At 47.3% G+C, this 10,507-nt stretch overlaps 1 long non-coding RNA gene across 1 annotated transcript; it reads right to left on the reverse strand.

The window, feature by feature from the left end:
- Positions 1–8,192: 8,192 nt before the first annotated feature.
- LOC144692716 (uncharacterized) lies at positions 8,193–10,278 on the reverse strand. Its single transcript, XR_013579368.1, has 3 exons — positions 10,218–10,278; positions 8,977–9,044; positions 8,193–8,285 (listed from the first exon to the last, which is right to left on the reverse strand). It is a non-coding gene; the product is annotated as an uncharacterized LOC144692716 (long non-coding RNA).
- Positions 10,279–10,507: the final 229 nt, after the last annotated feature.

The raw sequence follows: 10,507 nt of genomic DNA on the forward strand, positions 1-10,507 counted from the left end.
CAGAGTAACCATAGAATCGAGTTTACTAAATGATATAAACTGTGAAGGGAATTCTCTCCCAATCTCTGATCCACACTCTTCTCCCAAGAAACAGGATAACAACAATTAACACATCAGTTTTATAAACCCCGGAATGACACAGGCAATAACTGGGGATTTATTTGTGTTTAGAAGGAGCTCTGTAACCTGAGCCCTAGATTAGATTTAAAAGATATCTGAGGGAAAAAAAATCGATCAAAGTATAAACAAAGCTTTGAATTTCCACCCTCTGCTCTCACAGAAATAAAACAAGGTTCCCTGCATCCCTCCAATTCTGACCTCTCACATCCTGACTTAATTACTCCAACATTAATGGGTGTTCATTGTGAAACCACAGTGAGAGAGGTGAGAGGCAGGCAGCGGATCTCACTGTCTCACTCCACCATTCCCTCCAGCTCTCTCTTATTCTCAATCCCTAACAGTGAGACATTTCTTCACATGATTCCTTGTTTACTGTTCCACTTTAACAATCGGTGTCTGTAACTCCCCCAGACTCAACTATTCCAATATTCGCCTGACCGAGCCTCCCATCACCACCCTCCAAAAACTTCAGCTCATCTCAAACTCTGCTGTCCGTATCCCAGACCCAGTCTCGTTCTCCCATCGCCCCTGTGCTCACTGGTCTACACTGGCTCCCGGTCCAGCAACATCTTGATTTTAAAACATTCATCCTTGTCTTCAAATCCCTCCATGTCCTCACCCCTCCCTATCTCTCTCATCTCCTCCAACCCTACAACCCTCCGAGATCTCTGGGCTCCTCTAATTCCGGCCTCCTGAGCATCCCTGATTTGAATCACTCCACCATTACCTTCAGCTACCCGGGCCCTAAACTCTGGAATTCCCTCCCTAAACCTCTCCCACTCCCTACCTCTCTCTTCTCCTTAAAACTTCCCCCTCTCACAGCGCTTTTTGTTGACCTGTCCTATTATCTGCTTCTGTGTCTCGGTGTCAATTCTTGGACTGACTGACACTCCTGTGAAGCACCTTTGGACGTTATATTTGTTAAAGGCGCTATATAAATGCAAGTTGTTTTTGACGCGACTTTACATGGTCCACACACTGTAATAAATGGATGATTTTGCGCTGTAACAGTCTGTATCCACCTGCTCAGACAGCCCTGGTCTCTCTCTCTCACTCACCCGGTATCTCTGAAGGTGATTCCCTGCACCGGATTATTTCAGCCTCTGACTGCACCGACCCAGCTCCACTTTCCAGTTTGAGACAGGTTGCTGTGGGAGAGGCGAGTGTTCACTGGAGACGGCTGAAGATCCGCTTCTCTCGATAGTTGGACATGTCCAGACTCCGGATCCACAGCAGCATCCTCACTGAATGAAGCAGCCCGGGGAACTCAGCACTCTGCAGATTGGGGCTGTGTAGTCTTTAATTCAGTGTGAATGCCGGAGTGTGAAAGCTTTGTAAACACTGCCTGTAGCAGGAGGCTGGGATACAGACTGTCTATAACTGGAGGCAGGAATCATGGAGCAGCCCCTCACTCACCGTCACTGGGCTCAGGGGGTCTGTAAATCCCCTTCCCCAGCCTGGGTCCCCTCAGTGTTACAGGAGAATGAGGCAGGGGCAGAATCCTGGGCGAGAGAATAAGGAAAGCAGCAATGGCTTTACTCCCCACATACCCGTGTGTGTGTAAGGGACAAGCAGAGATATGTCCCTGTGTAGACTGTCTGTAATATCTACATACATTAACCCTATAGACACATTATATATACCTGTATTACCCTATATATAACTCACTTTAATATACACATACATTAACCCTATAGGCACATTATATACACCTGTATAACCCTATATATAACTCACTTTAATATACACATACGTTAACCCTATAGGCACATTATATACACCTGTATAACCCTATATATAACTCACTTTAATATACACATACGTTAACCCTATAGGCACATTATATACACCTGTATAACCCTATATATAACTCACTTTAATATACACATACGTTAACCCTATAGGCACATTATATACACCTGTATAACCCTATCTATAACTTACTTTAATATACACATACATTAACCCTATACACACACATTAGATTCACCTTTTTAACCCTATATATGCATCTTATTTTAATATCAATATTAATACCATACGCAAATACATTCTCTTTTTCAGAGTAGTAAAAATATCATTCAGATTAATAAATATTCCCAGTGAGAATATTAACAATTCACAGTGAAAATATTAACAAATCCCAGTGAAAATATGAAATACTCCCAGTGAGAATATTAACAAATCCCAGTGAAAATATTAAATATTCCCAGTGAGAATAGTAAACATTCCCAGTGAGAATATTAAATATTCCCAGTGAGAATAGTAAACATTCCCAGTGAGAATATTAATTATTCCCCCAGTGAGAATATTAATCATTCCCAGTGAGAATATTAAACATTCCCAGTGAGAATATTAACAATTCACAGTGAAAATATTAAATATTCCCAGTGAGAATATTAAATATTCCTAGTGAGAATATTAATCATTCCCCCAGTGAGAATATTAAACATTCCCAATGAGAATATTAATCATTCCCCCAGTGAGAATATTAAACATTCCCAGTGAGAATACTAATCATTCCCAGTGAGAATATTAATCATTCCCAGTGAGAATATTAAACATTCCCAATAAGAATATTAAACAATCCCAGTGAAAATATTAATCATTCCCAGTAAGAATATTAAACAATCCCAGTGAAAATATTAAACATTCCCAGTGAGAATATTAATCGTTCTCAGTGAGAATATTATTAATTCCCAGTGAGAATATGAATCATTCCCAATGAGAATATTAAACATTCCCAGTGAGAATATGAATCATTCCCATTGAGAATATTAAACATTCCCAGTGAAAATATTAAAAACATTCCCAGTGAGAACATTAATCATTCCCAGTGAGAATATTAAACGTTCCCAGTAAGAATATTAAACAATCCCAGTGAAAATATTAAACATTCTCAGTGAGAATATTAACAATTCCCAGTGAGAGTATTATTCATTCCCTGTGAGAATGTTAATCATTCCCAGTGAAAACATTAAACATTCCTAGTGAGAATATTGATCATTCCCAGTGAGAATATTAATCATTCCCAGTGAGAATATTAAACATTCCCAGTGAGAATATTAACAATTCACAGTGAAAATATTAAATATTCCCAGTGAAACTATTAAATATTCCCAGTGAGAATATTATTCATTCCCAGTGAGAATATTGATCATTCCCAGTGAGAATATTAACCATTCCCAGTGAGAATATTAAATATTCCCAGTGGGAATATTGAGCATTCTCAGTAACGTCTTTGTGGGAATTGCAGGACTGCTTCACAATGCGCGTGATTCCCAACTGCAACTTCCCAAATGTTGCAATTTCCCAAACTGGGCACGAAGGAGGAAACAAGAATTAAACTGACAATCTGATAATCTGAAGGAGGGTGAAAGGTAAATCTCGCAGCCACTGATCAGCTTTCCCAGTGACAGTACCTGTTGGCAGCAGCTGATCTTTGCAGCCTGAGGATCGCAGGATCTACCAGTCCGATATTGTAATCCTGTGGAATCAGCTCCCACTCACTCAACACATGGTCCCTGCCTTCAGATGGAAGACGAGAGAAGCAGAATGTAATCCATCCACCAGCTCTCTCTCTCTCTCTCTCTCTCTCTCTCTATTACAGGGCAGGATTTCTCCCCGGCGGGGGCGAGTTTGAATTGCGGCTGTGTACAGGCGTGCCTCTGATCGCCGCCCCTATACAGGGGTGTGGCGCCATTTGACACGGGCGGGCCAATGAAGGCTATGAGCTTCCTGTGCAGCTGGTTGGGGATTCCCTCAGCCGGGAGTGCGCTATTTCACGCATGCGCGCGTAAGACCGCACTGATACCCCTGAGGCAAAGTGCAGCCTCAGGGAGATCGGCTCCCAATAAAAAGTTGACAGAAAGGTAATAAAAAAGTTCCCCTGAGGCCCCCTCATGTGACACTGTCCCATGACTTGGGACATGTCAATCACTTTTACTGGAACCTTTATTAAAAATTTGAAAACCTTCATGAAGCCTCATCCAGCCCGTGGATGAGGTTTGGTGCTTTTGCTAAAGCCCGCCAGGGCTCCTGGCCTGCCCGCCAACCTTAGAGTTGCACAGGCAGGTCCATTAATGAGCTTAATGACTTTTTAAACAGCCTCAATAGGTCGCTGATGGGTCAACGAGCACACAGCTAATTCGACTGGGCCCCCGCCGACCTTAAAATGGAGATGACGGGGGGTGTGGTTGGGAGTTCCGCCCGACATCATCCAGCGTCATTTTACACCTCGGCGAGTGGGCCCCACCCCGCGCTCACCGACCTAAAGATCCTGCCCCACGATTTCGCCTTCGCTTTAGAATCAAAGAAGAGTCAGACAGATTTGAAAGATTATCTCTGTTTCTCCATCCACAGACCTGCAGAGTTTTTCCAGCATTTTCTGTTTTTATATCAGTTTTGTAAGTGTTGATTGATGGATGAATGTTGCTTCCGACTCCAAAGAGACTGTCCACCCTTTTATTCGAATAAAGCCATTGGATCTTTCACAGGGCAGAAGTTCAACATCTCTTATGAAAGCCGGGATGGTATGTAAGGTCAAACTTCCTCAGTGCTGACCCTCAGACAGTGCAGCACTCCCTCAGCACTGACCCTCCAAAAGTGCAGCACTCCCTCAGTACTGACCCTCCAACAGTGCAGCACTCCCTCAGTACTGACCCTCTGACAGTGCAGCACTCTCTCAGTACTGACCCTCTGACAGTGCAGCGCTCCCTCAGTACTGACCCTCTGACAGTGCAACACTCCCTCAGTACTGATCCTCTGACAGTGCAGCACTGCCTCAGTACTGACCCTCTGACAGTGCTGCACTCCTTCAGCACTGACCCTCCGACAGTGCAGCACTCCCTCAGTACTGACCCTCCAACAGTGCAGCGCTCCCTCAGTACTGACCCTCTGACAGTGCAGCACTCCTTCAGCACTGACCCTCCAACAGTGCAGCACTCCCTCAGTACTGACCCTCCAAAAGTGCAGCACTCCCTCAGTACTGACCCTCCAACAGTGCAGCACTCCCTTAGTACTGACCCTCCGACAGTGCAGCGCTCCCTCAGTACTGACCCTCTGACAGTGCAGCACTCCCTCAGTACTGACCTTCCAACAGTGCAGCACTCCCTCAGTACTGACCCTCCGACAGTGCAGCGCTCCCTCAGTACTGAACCTCTGACAGTGCAGCACTCCTTCAGAACTGACACTCCAACAGTGCAGCACTCCCTCAGTACTGACCCTCCAACAGTGCAGCACTCCCTCAGTACTGACCCTCCGACACTGCAGCGCTCCCTCAGTACTGACCCTCTGACAGTGCAACACTCCCTCAGTACTGATCCTCTGACAGTGCAGCACTGCCTCAGTACTGACCCTCTGACAGTGCAGCACTCCTTCAGCACTGACCCTCCAACAGTGCAGCACTCCCTCAGTAATGACCCTCCAACAGTGCAGCGCTCCCTCAGTACTGACCCTCCAACAGTGCAGCGCTCCCTCAGTACTGACCCTCTGACAGTGCAGCACTCCTTCAGCACTGACCCTCCAATAGTGCAGCACTCCCTCAGTACTGACCCTCCAACAGTGCAGCACTCCTTCAGCACTGACCCTCTGACAGTGCAGCGCTCCCTCAGTATTGACCCTCTGACAGTGCAGCACTCCCTCAGTACTGACCCTCTGACAGTGCAGCACTCCCTCAGTACTGACCCTCCGACAGTGCAGCACTCCCTCAGGACTGACCCTCTGACAGTGCAGCACTCCCTTAGTCCTGACCCTCTGACAGTGCAGCACTCCCTCAGTGCTGACCCTCTGACAGTGCAGCGCTCCCTCAGTGCTGGCCCTCTGACAGTGCAGCACTCCCTCAGTACTGACCCTCTGACAGTGCAGCACTCCCTCAGTACTGACCCTCTGACAGTGCAGCACTCCCTCAGTACTGACCCTCTGACAGCGCAGCACTCCCTCAGTACTGACCCTCTGACAGTGCAGCACTCCCTCAGTACTGACCCTCTGACAGTGCAGCACTCCCTCAGTAGGTAGGAAGTAATGTTGTGAAGATGACATAAGGAGGCTTCCCGTCAGTAGAGAGAGGTTGAGAGAGTAGGGAAAAAAATCTGGCAGATGGAGTATAATGTGGGAAAATGTAAAGTTGTTCACTTTGGCAGGACGAATAAAAAAGCAGAGTATTACTTAAATGGAGAACAATAGCAGAATTCGGAAGTGCGGAGGGATCCGGGTGTTCTACTGCATGAGTCACAAAATGTTAGTGGGCTGGATTTTGCCGCACTCCTGACTTGTGCCCTGTAGATGGTGGACAGGCTTTGGGGAGTCAGGAGGTGAGTTACTCATCGCTGGATTCCTAGCCTCTGACCTGCTCTTGTAGTCACAGTATTTATATGGCTAGTCCAGTTCAGTTTCTGGTCAATGGTAACCCCCCATATGTTGATAGGGGGGATTCAGTGATGGTAATGCCAGAGGACATCAAAGGGCGTTGGTTGGATTTTCTCTTGTTGGAGATGGTCATTGCCTGACACTTGTGTGGCGTGAATGTTACTTGCCACTTGTCAGCCCAAGCCTGGACATTGCCCAAGTCTTGCTGCATTTGGACATGGGCTGCTTCAGTATCTGAGGAGTCGTGAATGGTGCTGAACATTGTGCAATCATCAACAAACATCCCCACTTCTGACCTTATGATGGAAGGAAGGTCATTGATGAAGCAGCTGAAGGTGGCTGGGCAAAGGACACTACCCTGAGGAACTCCTGCAGTGATGTCCTGGAGCTGAATGACTGACCTCCAACAACCACAACCATCTTCCTTTGTCTTAGTTATGACCCAAGCAATGAAGTGTTTTCCACCTGATTCCCATTGACTCCAGTTTTGCTCGGGCTCCTTGATGCCACACTCGGTTAAATTCAGCCTTGATGTCAAGGGCAGTCATTCTCACCTCACCTCGGGAGTTCAGCTCTTTTGTCCATGTTTGAACCAAGGCTGTAATGAGGTCAGGAGCTGAATGACCCTGGCAGATCCCAAACTGGGCGTCTGTGAGCAGGTTATTGCTAAGCAAGTGCTGCTTGATAGCACTGTTGGTGACCCCTTCCATTACTTTACTGATGATCGAGAATAGACTGATGGAGCGGTAATTGGCTGGGTTGGATTTGTCCTGCTTTTTGTGTACAGGACAAACCTGGGCAATTTTCCACATTGCTGGGTTGATGCCAGTGTTGTAGCTGTACTGGAACAGCTTGGCTAGGGGTGCAGCAAACTCTGGAGCAAAAGTCTTCAGTACTATTGCCGGAATATTGTCAGGGCCCATACCCTTTGCAGTATCCAGTGCCTTCAGCTGTTTCTTGATATCACGTGGAGTGAATTGAATTGGCTGAAGACTGGCATCTGTGATGCTGGGGACCTCCGGAGGAGACCGAGATGGATCATCCACTCGGCACTTCTGGCTGAAGATTGTTGCAAATGCTTCAGCCTTATCTTTTGCACTGCTGTGCTGGGCTCCCCTATCATTGAGGATGGGGATATTTGTGGAGCCTCCTTCTCCAGTGAGTTGTTTAATTGTCCACCACCATTCACAACTGGGTGTGACAGGACTGCAGATCTTAGATGTGATCCATTGGTTGTGGGATCACTTAGCTCTGTCTATCACTTGCTGCTTATGCTGCTTGGCACTTAAGTAGCTCTGTGTTATAGCTTCACCAGGTTGACATCTCATTTTAGTTGTGTCTGGTTCTGCTCCTGGCATGCCCCCCTGCAGTCTTCACTCTACAGACTGAGTGATGGAGAGTAACCAAGTTATCGATAATCTACAAAAAGAGTGATGGGAAGTAACCAGGTTACCGTTAAACTTCAGGGCACAAGCCACAAGCTGAGCTCTCACACAGTGAATATTTGCTGATGTAGGAATGAATTATTTATGGTCTGGGACTCTGAATAAAGTCACTTTGAATTCTTATCACACGAGAATCTGGAGGATTTTTCAGTCCTTTTGTGCTCCTGAAGGTGAAGGATGTTGGTGCTGGGATGATAAACTTTCCTCGATTCATTACCCAATGTCAGCATCAAGCACGGCGTTAGATACAGAGTAAATCTCCCTCTACACTGTCCCCATCAAACACTCCCAGGACAGGTACAGCACGGGGTTAGATACAGAGTAAAGCTCCCTCTACACTGTCCCCATCAAACACTCCCAGGACAGGTACAGCACGGGGTTAGATACAGAGTAAATCCCCCTCTACACTGTCCCCATCAAACACTACCAGGACAGGTACAGCACGGGGTTAGATACAGAGTAAAGCTACCTCTACACTGTCCCCATCAAACACTCCCTGGACAGGTACAGCACGGGGTTAGATAATGAGTAAAGCTCCCTCTACACTGTCCCCATCAAACACTCCCAGGACTGGTACAGCACGGGGTTAGCTACAGTGTAAATCTCCCCCTAGACCGTCCCCATCAAACACTCCCAGGACAGGTGCAGCACGGTATTAGATAAAGAGTAAATCTAACTCTACACCATCCCCAACAAACACTCCCAGGAAAGGTACAACACGGGGTTAGATACAGAGTAAAGCTCCCTCTACAATGTCCCCATCAAACACTCCCAGGGCAGGTACAGCACGGGGTTAGATAAGGAGTAAAGCTCCATCTACACTGTCCCCATCAAACATTCCCAAGACAGGTACAGCACGGGGTTAGATACAGAGTAGGGCTCCCTCTACACCGTCCCCATCAAACACTCCCAGGACAGGTACAGCACGGGGTTAGATACAGAGTAAAGCTCCCTCTACACTGTCCCCATCAAACACTCCCAGGACAGGTACAGAACGGGGTTAGATACAGAGTAACTCTCCCTCTAGACCGGCCCCATCAAAAACTCCCAGGACAAGTACAGCACGGGGTTAGATACAGAGTAAATCTCCCTCTACACTGTCCCCATCAAACACTCCCAAGACAGGTACAGTACGGGGTTAGATACAGCGTAAAGCTGCCTCTACACCGTCCCCATCAAACACTCCCAGGACAGGTAAAGCACGGGGTTAGATACAGAGTAAAGCTCCCTCTACACCGTCCCCATCAAACCCTCCCAGGACAGGTACAGCACGGGGTTAGATACAGAGTAAAGCTTCCTCTACACTGTCCCCATCAAACACTCCCAGGACAGGTACAGCACAGGGTTAGATACAGAGTAAAGCTTCCTCTACACCGTCCCCATCAAACCCTCCCAGGACAGGTACAGCACGGGGTTAGATACAGAGTAAAGCTTCCTCTACACTGTCCCCATCAAACACTCCCAGGACAGGTACAGCACAGGGTTAGATACAGAGTAAATCTCCCTCTACACTGTCCCCATCAAACACTCCCAGGACAGGTACAGCACGGGGTTAGATACAGAGTAAAGCTCCCTCTACACTGTCCCCATCAAACACTCCCAGGACAGGTACAGCACGGGGTTAGATACAGAGTAAAGCTCCCTCTACACTGTCCCCATCAAACACTACCAGGACAGGTACAGCACGGGGTTAGATACAGAGTAAAGCTACCTCTACACTGTCCCCATCAAACACTCCCAGGACAGGTACAGCACGGGGTTAGATAATGAGTAAAGCTCCCTCTACACTGTCCCCATCAAACACTCCCAGGACTGGTACAGCACGGGGTTAGCTACAGTGTAAATCTCCCCCTAGACCGTCCCCATCAAACACTCATGGGCCGGTGCAGCACGGTGTTAGATAAAGAGTAAATCTAACTCTACACCATCCCCAACAAACACTCCCAGGAAAGGTACAACACGGGGTTAGATACAGAGTAAAGCTCCCTCTACACCGTCCCCATCAAACACTCCCAAGACAGGTACAGCACGGGGTTAGATACAGAGTAAAGCTCCCTCTACAATGTCCCCATCAAACACTCCCAGGGCAGGTACAGCACGGGGTTAGATAAGGAGTAAAGCTCCATCTACACTGTCCCCATCAAACATTCCCAAGACAGGTACAGCACGGGGTTAGATACAGAGTAAAGCTCCCTCTACAATGTCCCCATCAAACACTCCCAGGACAGCTACAGCACGGGGTTAGATACAGAGTAACTCTCCCTCTACACCGGCCCCATCAAAAACTCCCAGGACAAGTACAGCACGGGGTTAGATACAGAGTAAAGCTGCCTCTACACCGTCCCCATCAAACCCTCCCAGGACAGGTACAGGACGGGGTTAGATACAGAGTAAAGCTTCCTCTACACTGTCCCCATCAAACACTCCCAGGACAGGTACAGCACAGGGTTAGATACAGAGTAAAGCTTCCTCTACACTGTCCCCATCAAACACTCCCAGGACAGGTACAGCACGGGGTTAGATACAGAGTAAAGCTCCCTCTACACTGTCCCCATCAAACTCTCCCAGGACTGGTA

This window comes from Cetorhinus maximus, chromosome 17 (genome assembly GCF_964194155.1).
Source record: "Cetorhinus maximus chromosome 17, sCetMax3.hap1.1, whole genome shotgun sequence".
In the NCBI taxonomy this organism is placed as follows: Eukaryota; Metazoa; Chordata; class Chondrichthyes; order Lamniformes; family Cetorhinidae; genus Cetorhinus; species Cetorhinus maximus.